The 14,951-nt window shown below is 37.5% G+C and overlaps 1 pseudogene; it reads left to right on the top strand.

Annotated features, from left to right (window-relative positions):
- Positions 1 to 2,295: 2,295 nt before the first annotated feature.
- LOC114050900 overlaps positions 2,296 to 14,951 on the top strand; it is a 36,731-nt pseudogene continuing 24,075 nt past the window's right edge.

The raw sequence follows: 14,951 nt of genomic DNA on the forward strand, positions 1-14,951 counted from the left end.
CACATGTATTCATCTTATTTCAAAAGTAGGTGCTCTAAACAATCATAATAGTGATGTTATAATATGATAATAATTATAATTATACAATAATTATAATAATCATAATACATTAACATGGTCTTCAAGATTTGCAATGTACTTTACAAATATTATCTCATTTGATCTTCACAACAACTCTGGGAGGTAGGTGCTATTATTGTCCCCATTTTACAGGCAAGGAAACCAAGGCAGTCAGAAGAGAAATGTCACACGGTTATTAAGTATTGAAGGCTAGATTTGAACTCAAGTCTTCCTGACTCCAGGTCCAGCTCTCTATTCACTGTGCCACCTAGCTGCCCAAAAGAGTGTTAAAGAGGGGAGCCAACTAAGAATTGAGGGGATGCCCATCGATTGGGGAATGGCTAAATGAGCTGTCGTATATGATTGTGATGGAATATTATTGTGCTATAAGAAATGACAAGCAGGATGACTTCAGAAAAACCTGGAAAGACTTACATGAATTGATGCAAAGTGAAGTGAGCAGAACCAGGAGAAGACTGTACACAGTAACAGCAACATTGTTCAATGAAGAGTTGTGAAAGACTTATCTCTTCTCAGCAATACAATGATCTAAGACAATCCCAAAGGACTCATGATGAAGCACGCTGCCCACCTTGAGAGAAAGAACTGATACTGTCTGAATAGAGACTGCAACATACTGTTTTCTCTTTTTTCTTTCTTTCTTTCCTTACTTCTTTCTTTTTTATTCATCTCCTTATACAAAGTTATTAATATGAAAATGTTTTATGTGATTGCACATGAATAAACTATATTGGATTGCTTACTGTCTCAGGCAGGGAGAAGGGGAGGGAGTGAGTGATAGAATTTGGAACTCAAAACTTTTTTTAAAATGTTTTAAAATTGTTTTAACATGTAATTGCAGGGGGAGAGGGAATTATAAAATGAAAAGAAAAAAAAGAGTAGAGCCAGTGGCTAATAGTCCAATATGATCAGAGTATTCTCAAATATATTCCATTGATAATTATTAAGCTGCTCTATTTACCAGAAATGCTTGAGATAAAAATAAACAACAAGATTTTCAGAAGGATTTCAAAAAATATTTGAAAACATTGGAGAAGACAAGGCAAGGATACACTCTCAAAAGCCGCATAACCACTGGGAAACCTCAGCTGTCTATAAAAGCTCTCTCTCAAGCTAACTTTACACAATCTGAGACAGCAAACACTAGTGTCATCTGTGTGCCACTTGCTAAGGTTCTGTTATATATACACATCTAAGGTAAAAGTTGTCTTAATTTATAGAAAATGCCAAGTCACAGGAAAGGGATAGGTATTCCCAAGCTATTTTTTAAATGTTTTATTTCTGCTTTTTTAAAATCTTGCTATCACTTCCTAATCTCCAACCTCCCCTCCCCACCTCCACCATAGATTCCTCCCTCATAACAAAGTACAGGAGCTAACAGACCTACATATTGTCCATGTGTGACAAAGTATGCCCCATTGATACCTACAGTCAGCCACCTCTCTTGTGAAGAAGCAGGTGGCTTATTCTCTGCAATCAAGACTGCTCACTGCATCGATCAGACCTTAGACATCTCCAAAGACATTTCAGATCTCTGAAAATGGTTCCAGTTATAAAAGTTGTTTTTAGTACAGCTGAGAAGGCACATCCACTTAAACTATAGGAATCTCTTGGTTTGCAAGAGACCTCTAGTGGTTTCTCTAGTTTTTTGTTTTTGCTTTTGGGGTTGGTTTGTTTTTTGCTGTACAAGTTCCATTGCCCTTTGACAGGGGAATAAATTTAAATTCTGGGGTCCCAAGTGAAAACTTTAGCAAGAACTCCCTAATCCTTTGTCACTTGCAAGATAAACCTATCTCCAGTAGAAAGTTCCTTGCTTCATGCAGGAGCCATCCGGGTGGTAATGCTACCTGTGTTCATTAATTAGTGTCAAAGGATACTCTATTTAGTCTTTTTCTTGAGTAACACCACTAAAAGAGGTTGCACAACTTCCTCTGGCACTGTGTTCCCTTTCCTAGTCTTGACAGTTTGAGATTTGTTTCCCTCTACTATTTAACTTAATTTGTTCAGAATGTAGCTGAGACTGAATACTAGTCACATTCAAATTAGAAACCATTTATTATACTCCAGGTCATAATTAGCTATTCTGGTGTCTGGGACAGGCACTGAAAAATGTACCTTGGGAAGCAGCAAGCAAGGCACACTCAGTTCAACTTTTAAAAATAAATTCAGAAAGGAAATTCTGCTTTTTACTGTTGCCTGCCCCAGGGCCCATGCATGCCCATGTGCTGCCCCATGTCTAGCCCTGCCTTCACATCACTCATGACTTCCATGAGTGGGTTGTTGTGGGTTGGCAAGTCACAGAGCCTAGTGGAGCCTGGAGATGAGACTGAAAATTCCACCTGGACCCTCCAACTGAAGACCCTGGTAAAGTCCCCTGAGGCCTGCCCTGAGCCCACTGCCTCTGGAGATAAGCTTCACGTTGACTACATGTGCAGCCTTGAAGATAGATAAGTAGATGACACCTCTCTGGATTATCAGAGACCCCTTGGTTAGAAAGCATAGACAAAAGCAGGTCATCTCAGGCCTGGAGCAGAGCCTGCTGGATATGTGTGGGGGAGAGAAGTGAAGAACAATCAATCTTCCTCACTTAGCCTACGGAAAACACAGATTCTCTCTTTCCCTCTACCCGCAGCCCACCCCTTCTATCCCAGGGGATGTAATACTGCAGTTTGAGGAGAATTGATTGTGTTGATACAACTCAGCTTCTGGCAAAAGCTGGTGAAAGTCATCTTGTGGGCATGGGCATGGTACCAGCTCTTTTGGGTCTCCTTGGTTACTTATGGTGCAGCAAAGTCAGAACCCCTTCTTTCTAATAAGAAGCTCAGAAAAAAGAAGAAAAAGGAAAGAAGGAAGGAAGGAAGAAAAGAAAGAAGGAAGGAAGAAACAAAGAAAGAAAAAGAAAACTTCTTTCCTTAAAGGAAGAAAAAAATCAAATTCAATTGAACAAGGAATTGGGGAAGAGGAGGGACTAGGGAGATCTCAGACTCCAGGACACAGGATTCCATGGGCTGAGACCCAGAACACCATGAAACCTCTGATGGGATGGCCACTGCTAAATCTAAGCCAAAGAGTAATGCATCCGTGATGCTATCATCTAGGATCCAAGTGCATGGGTTTGGGAGGATTAGGCTAGGCCAGAGAGTAGATTACCTGAATGTTGTCACAAAGGTTGCATGTCTATGTAAGGAGGGGGAAACAAGGAAGGAGTGCCACCTAATGCATCCTATTTTAACTAATTGCCCTTCCTAAATGCTAAAATTAATTATTTCTATCTCTAAATTTCAGTGCATCTAGCCTAAGAAGAAGAAAAAGTGGAGCATTAATTTTTTCAGAACATATCAACAGCATGTTTGAAAGGGGCTCCTGTGACTCAAAGGCCCATTCATTTAGAGTTAAGTAATCTATCCCAAAGCTGTATCTTCTGGAAACATTTGGCCCTAGTGAAAGCAGTATTCAGAAATAGTTGCTTAATATCTTTTCTGTTTATTTACCAAAATCCAATGTGTCAGCCAGGATCTGTCTAGCACTGGCCTGTGGGTAGATAGATATGTAATTTTTTGTTTGTTTTTAACTTTTTGGCATGGAGTCCATTCATTCAGGCCCAGCTGGTCACTTCTATGCTTCTGTAGCTGCTAAAATATGCATACATCCCCCAAAAATTTTTCAAAAGATTTTGCCAAATTCTTACCCACCCACCGAAGCTAGTAAAGCTCATTTGCTAAAAAAAATTCTAGCCTGTAGCTCCCAGACTACTGAAAAGACTGAAAGACTCTATACCTTTCCTCTTAGCATAATTAGCTAAATAAGAAAAGAATTTATCCTCATGTTCCAGGATTGCAGATGAGTCCTAAATGAATTTGGAAAACACAATTCCCAGGGCCTACCACCAGCCCTTGTACTTAATAATAACAGCACCTATCTCACAGCCCCAACTGTGAGAGAGCTAAATAATGCAGGTATAAAGCATTTTGCAGCCCTCGAGTGTTGTTTAAATGGCAGCTCTTATTATTATTATTACTATATAAATATTTTATATTGCTATTACTACTAATGTTTTTGGAGACATGGATTACTATTACATATTAAGGGTATCACTAGTCTTTGATTTTTTTTTTAAAACTTCACTACCTACCCTCACTGTCAGGAGAGCTCATCTGCAACTATTTGCTTTGAAGGGAACTAAATGACTTGCCTTAGCATGAACTGAGTGAGCATTGCTTAACTGAGGTACTTTGATTTTCTTTTTTAGTAATTCTGGCCTGTTTTTCCCATCATGGAGTGAGCCAGAACATCTCAGAAGAAACCTCTTCTAGAAACTCCACATGCACATCTTTGGGGATTGCATTTGGGCTCCCCTGGGGGGAGGGAAGCTTGGTTTTGCTTTTCCTTGTCTTTTTTTTTTTTTTTTTTTTGGTGGGAAAAAGGGTTATTGTTAGTTTTACTTTTACTTTTTTTAAAATTAATTATTTTATGTTGACTTTCCAAATTTATGATGGTCTCCTTACTATTCAATTTATGGACATATTCTTTACAGGAGATCATCTCATACTTCATTTTACAAACTGTCTTTATCCTTGTTAAGTTTCAACATTTTTTGAGTACACTATTTGAGGTGTCATGTATGGGGTGGCAGAGATGGGGCACAGATGAAAGTCAGCAGGCAGACCTTGAGCAAATCACCCAGCTTCTCTGTACCTAGGTTTTCTCATCTACAAAATGGAGATAATACCTTTCACATATTTGTAAGTGAAAAGGACCTCAAAGCTCAACAAATCCCTCATTTTACAGATGAGGAAATTGAAGTCTAGAGAAATTAAGCACTTGTTGAAGGTCCTTGCCCTTCCTAACTCACAAGATTATTGTGTGAGTAAAATGATATAATTTATATAAAGCATTACTTTATAAACAGAAAAAAATTTATTTGTATGAGGGGATGCCCATCAATCGGGGAATAGCTGAACAAATTGTGGTATATGAATGTAATAGAATACTATTGTGCTATAAGAAAGGATGAACAAGTAGACTTCAGAAAAACCTGGAAAGACTTGTATGGACTGATGCTGAATGAAGTGAGCAGAACCAGAACGTTGTATACAGTAACAGCCACATTGTGTGATGACTAATTTTGATAGACTTAGCTCTTTTCAGCAATGCAAGGATCCAAGACTTCTCCAAAAGTTTCACGTTGGAAAATGCTATCCACATCCAGAGAAAGAACTATGGAATTTGAATGCAGATCAAGGCATACTATTTGCTCTTTTTTTCTTCTATTTTGTTTTGTTTCTTCTTTCTTGTGGTTCCTCCTATTGGTTCTAATTCTTCTTTACAACATGACTAATGTGAAAATATGTTCAATAGGAACAAATATGTAGAGCCTATATCAGATTGCATGCCATCTTAAGGAGGGAGGTGGGGAGAGAGGGGGGAAAAATTAAAACTCAAAAGCTTGTGGAAGTGAATGTTGAAAACTAAAAATAAATTAATTAATTTAAAAAAATTTTAATGAAATTCAATAGAAATAGTGTAAAATCTCACAAAAACATTTATAAACTGTGAAGAACTATACAAATGATATATATTCATATTGTCATCATTATTAGATACGTAAGTTCCTGACCTCAGGGAGCTTACAAAATTGTAAAGTAAGTGTAATATTTTAAAATGTTCAAGAGATATAATTTCTGGGTAATTTAATCTTTGTATTAATAATGCCAGCACTTTAATAAAAGGATGGTCATTTGGCCGTCTCTCTCTTAGACCAAAGACAGTCATGGCTGTCAGCTCACCGTTTTACACTCTTTGAAGAATACATGTTCCTCAGGATGGCAATCAACTCTTATTGGTTAACAATAAATGAGAGAATGAATGGTACAGCGAAGGGCTGGACCTGACCTTTGATTATATCTTCTACTTCTAAGTTAGCCCCAGCCTTGGGCAATCTATTCAAAGAATTTAATCCTACCTAAACATGAGTGGAATAGAATGGTTGCCCCATCTTGGTGGGGTCTGGATAAAGAAGGTTAGCTCAAACTTTAGAGACTGAGGTCTTGAAATGATAAAAGAAAAGGGGAAATTTGAATCTCTCCAAATCATTGGTTATTAATAATCATTTCTTTCACAAATAAGACTATACACATACCTAAAATACAAATTAGAAGATGGGAAGTTTTTAGGTTAGAAACAAAACTCTGAGACTGTCTTCAACGACGTTTGGTGCACAATGCATCCATTTATCTTGGAAAGATGTCCTAGGAATCCAGGTAGCCAGAAAACAGTGGTCCCATTTATACCCTGCCTTTGTGGAGCCTGAGGAACTATAGGAAATAAGGCAAATAGCAATTCCCCCTAGCAATTCAGATTTTAATAGGTTTTTTTTTTGTCCTAACCTATGATGTCTTTGACTTAGGGAATTCCCTTCACAAATGCAAATCATCAATTCATCTGTAACTTTTAGTCATAAAGAAGTTGCCGAAGTACTTGGAGGTTTAGTGACTTGCCTAGGGTCACCTAGTCAGTGTAAGTCAGAGGTAGAGTTAGACCTCAGGTCTTCAGCCTTCTCTCTGTAGCACAAGAATGGCTTTAAAAAATTATTCAGTCAAATTTTGTTAATATTTTATGTGAAATCTTATTACTACATATCTGATCAAGCTAGGTTGCAATCAGTGTAGCAATTCAATTCAACAAGAATTTATTAAGTGCTTACTATGTACAGACATTGTGCCAAGCACTGGGGGAAAATTGGGTATTCCTGACTCCAACCCAAGCCCTTCATTTATTATCTTTCTTTTAAAAAAAAAGTACTAAGTGAGCTATATCTTATTACTCTTCTGCACAAGATTCTCCTATGGCTACCTTTTGCCAACCAAATGATGATTAAGCAGACATGTGGAAAATCATTACCAAGAGGTAATGAAGGAAGTAGCATCTGAACTGGATTTTACAGGGTGGAAGGATTTCATCAGGAAGAAGAAATAGAAAAGGAATTTGAGATATCAAGAACACCATGAACAAAGGAAGGAAAGAAGAAAAAATACTATAAGCCCCATAAGCCTGTTACCAGTCTAGGTCAACCAGAATGTAGAGTATGTGGAGGAAAGTAATATTAGATATAAAGATTTAATTGGAAAGAACCCAAACTACAGAGACACTTGATTACCAAGTCAGGGAATTTGAATTTTATTCTGTAGGCTAATTGTCTCCAAAGTGGGAGCTCTGGCATAACTCCAAGGATGTGATCAACTACTTCTCAATTCAGGAAGGAAAGCTAGAAATATGAATAAACAAAAGAAATCAATGAAAAATTAATTTTATAGATCCACAGATATCCAAGATACAAGCATAGAGGAAAAGACTACAACTCCACAGTTACTATGGGCAGAGTCTCAGAAACAAAGATATGGTTTATTAGTACTCCTGGAAGAGATGAAACAAAAGATTGAAAAGGATATTATATGATAAAAAGGATGATTTTCAGAGAAACCTGAGGAGACTTCTATGATCTAATGCAAAATAAAGTGAGTAGAATCTGGAGAACAATTTATGTAATAACAATAATAATAATAATATTGTAAAGACAAACAACTTTGAACCACTTATGATGAAACATGCTACCTACCTGTAGATAGAGAGATGATGTACTCAGAGTGAAGATTGAGGCTTTTCCCCTCCTACTTAGGGTCAATGAGAGAATTTGTTTTGCTTAGCTATACATGTTTGTAACAGGTTTTGTTTTTCTTGCTTTCTGGGGGTAAGGAAATGGACACAGACCAAAAAAACAAACAAACAAACAAAAAACACCACCAAAATTTGAATTTAAAAAAAAGATATAAATGAAACAAGTTAAAGGGGGAAAAATGAAAGGCAAATAAATAGCTTAGTACAAGAGACACAAAACTTTATCCAAGTAATGGTTGGTCAGTCAGTCAGTAAACATGTATGAAGCACCTACTATGTGCCAGGCATTGTGCTAAGTGCTGAAGATAAAAAGAAAGTAAAAAACATGATCCTCCCAGAACTTTCCTGAATGTCCACAGTTAATGTGCCTGACCTGAACAAAGATTCAGCAAAGGAAATTGAGAAGGGCTGATCAGACAGAGGAAGAATCATGATAAAAACCTAGAGAGGAGTAAGTTTTGGAGCAGCTAAATGGTATAGTGGATAGAGCACCGGCCCTGGAGTCAGGAGGACCTGAGTTCAAATCTGACCTCAGACACATAACACTTACTAGCTGTGTGACCCTGGGCAAGTCACTTAACCCCATTGCCTAGCCAAAAAAAAGAAAAAAAAAGTCGAAAAGAAAGTTTTCAGGAAAAGAGAAAGAGAATAATTCAAAAACTTCAGAGAGATCAAAATGGATGAGATCTGAGAAAAGACCATTAGAGTTGGCAGTTAAGAGACCATTGTTGACTTTGGAGAGGGTAATTTGAGTTGAATGATGAGGTCAAAAATTAGATCATGAAGGTTTTAGAAGCCAGTAAGAGGAGAAAGAGTAGAGTTACCTGGTATAGACAGCTTTTCTCAAGGAGCTTAACTGAGAGGGGAAAAAAAATTGATATAGTCACGGAATATAATAACACATAAAGAGGTTTTAATGTTTAAACAAGATGAGTCTGCTCCCAGCCATCCTTTATGTACGTACTCCTTTGATTGGGTCAAAAAAAGAATGGTTTGGTTAATTTAAAAAATAAGCCAACTATGCTTTTGGGGGCCGTAAACAGCTGAATGAATTTCAACAGTTGTAGTTTGAATTGGATTCAGTTATGAAAAGGGACCCATGCACCTATACCACAGGGTAGTGAACTGGGGAGAAAGGATTTTCTCTCTTCCTTCCCCTCCCCACTCCTACCATTGATCACGTCATTAGAGCTACTGGACCAGTAAAAGATTTTGCATCCAGTGGAGCGTAGAAACACACACTCCAGACAGACATGGATATGGAGAGCCAACCACCTAGGTGAGAATGCAGCTTCAAAGAGCTAATCTTGATAATTAAGAATCAGTTATAGAGAAAACCAGATCTTAGGAACCTGGCTGGACAATAAACCCAACAGAGATGCTACACACAAGGGTAGCTGCAGGAGGACTCTATGAGGAGAAAAAGGACTTCTAGGCCCTGAAATTTCATTCTTATAAGTTGCTTTTGTCATACTTGAATCATATATGTGGAACTCACCACTATTCTACTCTAATTTTGAGCCTACTAGTCCCATGGACACTGTGTATGTTTGTCAGAAAATGTGCTCCAGATTTATGGAGAGTGATTTTGTACCCACTGTTATTATTATACCATTTTTTTTTAAATGAAAGTTATGGGGCAGCTAGGTGGCTCAGTAGATCAAGCACTGGCCCTAGAGTAAGGAAGACTTGAGTTTCAAATCCAGCCTCAGACACTTGGCACTTACTAGCTGTGTGACTCTGGGCAAATCACTTAACCTCAGCACCAAAACAAAAATAAAGTTATTATTATGATACCGTTTTAGTAAATGCCTTTGCCAACAGCTACTGTTTCTACTAGCCACGAAGCACACTAGTCGGGGCTCATGAGCTATAGTGTTAGAAGTACAGCCTCGTAGAGCTATCTCTAAAATGGAAGAGTAATCAATCACCTCCTAGAAATCCAACCTGAAAATGTGAGTGCAAGTTGGGGGAAAGTGCTCAGAAAAAGTGCTATACATTTTTATCTTTTTCTTAATTTCTGTTTTTTTTAATTTTATAATCTATACAAAACTATTTGGTATAGAATATTGCATATACATAATTCATAAACAACACATATAGTGGGACATTTGCTTAAAAAATTTTATTGATGGGGTTTGTGATCAAAAAAGTTTGGAGTCCATTGTGGTAGGCAATGGAGAATCATTGAAGGGTTTTGAGTAGAGGAGTGACATGATAATGAAAAATGATAGTTTATATTTATGTAGTTTTTTACTGTTTACAAAGCACTTTCCAAAGTCTGTGAGACTATTAGTGAAAATGTGCAAGTGTTATAACCCCTGTTTTTAAGTACTAGGACAGGAAGGAACAGAGACCTAAGTGACTTACTCCAGTCACAAGGCTAGTTAGTAGCATAGCTGGGTTTTGAAGCCAGGTCAGCTAGATGTTCATTCCTCTACACAGAACATATGAAATCTGCAGATTTTCAACATACATTACCATATGATTTGCCACTATACCCTAAGGACCATGGGATCTTTCCATCCGGCTTGCATCTGATACCTCCTTATCTCCTTAATCTTATTCATATATTTTATCTCCCCCATTAGAATGTGAGCTTCCCAGAGAAGGGACCATCTCCACTTTTCTGTTTGTATACTCAGTGTTCTGTACACAGTAAGCACTTAATAAATGCTTTGTTCATTCATTCATTCATTTTTCTGGGGAAAAAAAGAATTGCTTATTCTACATAGTTACAGAGGAAAGAACTAGGACCAATAGGTAGAAGTCACAGGAAGGCAAAATTCAGCTAAAAATAAGGAAAAGCTTATTGTTTAACAATTAAAGATATCCCAGCATGAAATGAGCTGCCTTATAAAGCACCTTCCCATCACTGAAAGGGTTTAAGTAGAGGTTCAGTGAATCTTGCAGGAAAATCAGAGAGGAGATTCCTAAATGGAGAAGGAAGATGGACCAGATGACCTCATAAATCTCTTCCTATGTTAAGATTCTAAAATTACATAGTACAATATTTTACACAGTCTAACGTTATAAAGTTGCTAATTTGTCATACCATGAATATTCTTTTATATGCCTACAGTCATTATAACACAGCGAATAGATATTAAAGAAAATTAAAATAAGATATTAGTTATAGAACATACTCAAAATATTTGAGGCCATGAACAAGACAGGAGTCACTAATTTTTTCAGAGAAATTGTTAGTGTTTTCTTTGAAAGCTCTCTGTCACCTCATGACTTTCTTTGGGTTCCCAAATCTTTTAATATGAGAATGTTTTGGATGCTAAATTCTTATTTTGTCAGAGTTGCGGAAAATCCCGATAATTATTTAATCAAATTTATTAGTATTTAATATTAAATTTCATGTATTACATACCTGATTGAGCTAGCTTACAGGGCATGCAGGTAATTTTGTAATACATTTGCATATTGTCAAGAATTCATAATAATAAGATGTTACTGCAATTTGAGAAAACCATATTAAAGCTGCTGTAGCCCTCTGCTGCCACCTGTTGGACAATGTCCAAAGTGGAAAAAAAAATCAAATGGTCTCTTAGAGTAGCTGTAAAGGAAAAAGCGGTGTGACATAGTTACTTAACCAGAATTTTCAGCTAACAAATGGGAATTACTGTATAGTGTTTGTCTTTTCATCAATATATAAGACATAGGGAACTGATACAAACCTATCACTTAGAAGTCACAGCAACTCAAAATAAAGGATAGCTTAGCATAGTTCCTGACACATAGTAAGCACTTAATAAGTGCTTGTTGATTTGTTGACTAAAAACCAATCCCCACTACATCAGAAGATATTTAGTTATGGAACACACTCAAAATATTTGAGGCCATGAATGAGACGAGTTACTAGTTTTTTCAAATGAATCCTTAATGTTTCCTTTGAAAACTCAAAAGAAGAAATAGAAGCCATCAACGACCACATAAAAAATTGTTCCAAATCATTGAAAATAAGGGAAATATAAATTAAAACAACTCTGAGGTTTTACCTTACACCCTATAAATTGGCAAAGATGATAAAAGGCAGAAGTAGTCTGGAGAGATTTTAGGAAGATAAATATGCTAAAACATAAGACTTTTGTTGATAGAGCTGTGAACTGGCTCAATCATTCAGGAGAACAATCAGAAATTATGTGAAAGTCATCTTACTTGACCTAGTGATCCCACTACTGGACAAATACTCCAAGGAAGTAAGAGGCAGAAAGGTTTCATAGATACAAAAATATTTGTAGTAGCACTTTTTGTAGTATCAAAAAACTGGGTGCCAATTATTTGGGATGACTAAAGAAGCTGTAGTATATAAATATAATGAAATATTATTGCACTTTAGGTAACAATTAACTTGGGTAATTCAGAGAAACATGGGAAGACTTAGACAAACTGATGGAAAATCTCTCCATAGATCCCTGAAACATACAGGGCACCCCATTTTTATCCAGTGGATCCCTACAATGTATAGGGCAATTCAAAGGGAAGTCTAAAATCACTTAATGATAGAATAAGCAGGCTTAGTTCAAAAAGACAGCTAGCAAACTCAGATGAGCCCTAAACACATGTGGGACTCTCAAAAAGGGATTAACTCCTTGGAATAATTCAGATAAATCCTTCAAATCCTAGATAAGGTCCACAAGTGTAACAACACAGAACTATCATTGAGCCCTGGATAATTGAAGCACTCATTTGCCCTCATAGGTGACCCTCAGGTTCTTCTGTCCTGGGCCCTTTTCTCTTTTCTCTCTGTCCTACTCTACTTAGTGATCCCATCAGCTCCCATGTATTTAATTACTATTTCCATGCTGATGATTCTCAAATCTACCTATCTTGCCCTAACCTCTCTGATGACCTCCAATCTCACATTTCCTACTGCCTTTCAAGACATCTTAAACTGGATGGCCAATAAAACCTTAAATTCAACATGTCTAAAACAGAATTCATTATCTTTCCCCCAACCTCTTCTCCTCCTCCTACCTTCCCTATTACTATAAAGGGTAACACCTTCCCCTCAGTCCCTCAGGTTCACAACCTAATTATCCTTGATGGCTATCTCTTACTTCCATATCCAAGCTGTTGCCAAGACCTGTCAATATCACCTTTCCAACATCTCTCCAATATGACTCTTTCTCTCCTCTGATACTGCTCACCACCCTGTTGCAGGCCCTCATCACCTGGACTATTGCAAATACCTGTTGGTGGGTCTGCCTGCCTCAAGTCTCTCCCCACTCCAATCCATCCTCTGTTCAGGCACCAAAGTGATTTTTCTAAAGTGCAGGTCTAACTGTGTCACCCCCTACTCAAAAAACTCCAGTGGCTCCCTATCACTTCTGGGATCAAATATAAAATGTTCTGTATTTTTTGATAAAATGTTCTGTATTTTTTATAAAAATGTTTTACAAAATGTTCTGTATTCAGTGTTCTGTGTTCATTTTTTATAAAAATGTTTTACAAAACGTTCTATATTTTTTATAAAAATCCTTTATAACCTAGCCTTCATATATATCTCAGTCTTCTTATACCTTACTCCCCAACACATACTCTTCCATCCAGTGACATTGATTTCCTGACTGTTCTACAAAAAATACATTCCATCTCTCAGCTCCAGCCATTTTCTCTGGATGTCCCTCATGCCTGGAATGCTCTCTCTCCTCAACTCCTCCTACTGATGTCCTTGGCTTCCTTTGTTGTTTAGTCATATCTAACTCTTCCTAATCCCATTAGGGGTTTTCTTGGCAGAGATACTGGAGTGGTTTGTCATATCCTTCCCCAGCTCATTTTACAGATGGGGAAACTGAGGTAGACAGGGCTAAATGAGTTGCCTAGGGTCACCCAATGTCTGAGGCTGGATTTGAATTCAGGTTTTCCTGATTCTAATCCTGGTGCTCTATCTGCTGGGCCACCTACCTGGCTTCATTTGAGTCCCAACTAAAATCCCACTTTTTATGGGAAGACTTTCCCAACCCCTCTTAATTCTAGTGCCTTCCCTCTCTTGATTATTTTCTAGTTATCCTATATAAAGTTTGTACTCTCTCTCTCTGTATATACGTGTGTGTGTATATATGTATATGTATACACACACACACACACATATGTGTGTGTATACATAGATACATAGAGATCTCTACAGACATAGATATAGATATAGATTTGTTTGGACATTGTCTCCCCCATTGGATTGCAAGTTCCTTGAGGTCAGAAACTATCTTTTGCTTCTTTTTGTATCCCTAGCACTTAACACAGTGCCTAGCATATACTAGGTACTTAATAAATTTTTTTTTATTATAAATTATTATTGATGGATTTCTAAAGAAGCCTCAAGCTTTGGACCTATGCATGTGTACCTGTTTCCAGCCTGATTGGGGAAGGAAGAAAGGGTACCTTCCTTCAATGAGAAATCCCAATGAGAGAAAGTCACATGGCACACATTCCAGAGAGTGTAAGTAAGAAAGGGAGTCAGAAGCCAGAGTCACTCCTTGAAATATCTACTCTGTGGTTGATTCTTCTCCTTCTCTTTGATGTAGCCCCTTCTTACAGCTGCTGTCATAAAAACCAAAGGATGCTGGCTGATTCATCCCAAAGCTCCAGGTCTTTCAGCACTTGTAAATGTATCTCCATAAGGGGCCCAGCTTCAAGCAGCACATGCTGCTTGTTACCTTAAGGGGCCCCACTCCAGGCATGATCCACGGGTGAACTTTAGCCAGAGCCATTGGTGATGGGGAGAAGGGAATCAGACATTCCCCTGATTACCAATTATACCAGTATGGGAAGAAAATAGAGCCAGGAGAAGAGCATGTTCAACAAGTTGTAAATGAAAACCATAAAAGGCAACTGAATAATTTATGTGCAATGATCAACTGTGATTTCACAAGTCATATGATGAAATATATAGATAAAGAGATAGAAGGACCCAAGAGTGGAATGTTTTCATTATATATACTGTCTGAGAATGTTAGTTTTGCTTAACTGTATTTCTTTGTTAGGGCTTTATAGAGGAAGGAAAAGGCCATTTATATATAGATATAGATATATAGCTTTTTTTTTTTAAGTTTCAAAGTAGTTGCTGGAGCAGCTTGGTGGCTCACTGGATAGAGCACCGGCCCTGAAGTCAGGAGGACCTGAGTTCAAATCCAGCCTCAGACCAAATATTTTACACTAGCTGTGTGAACCTGGGCAAGTCACTTAAC

Source organism: Vombatus ursinus, unplaced genomic scaffold, assembly GCF_900497805.2.
Source record: "Vombatus ursinus unplaced genomic scaffold, bare-nosed wombat genome assembly UNPS02014801.1, whole genome shotgun sequence".
Lineage (NCBI taxonomy): Eukaryota > Metazoa > Chordata > Mammalia > Diprotodontia > Vombatidae > Vombatus > Vombatus ursinus.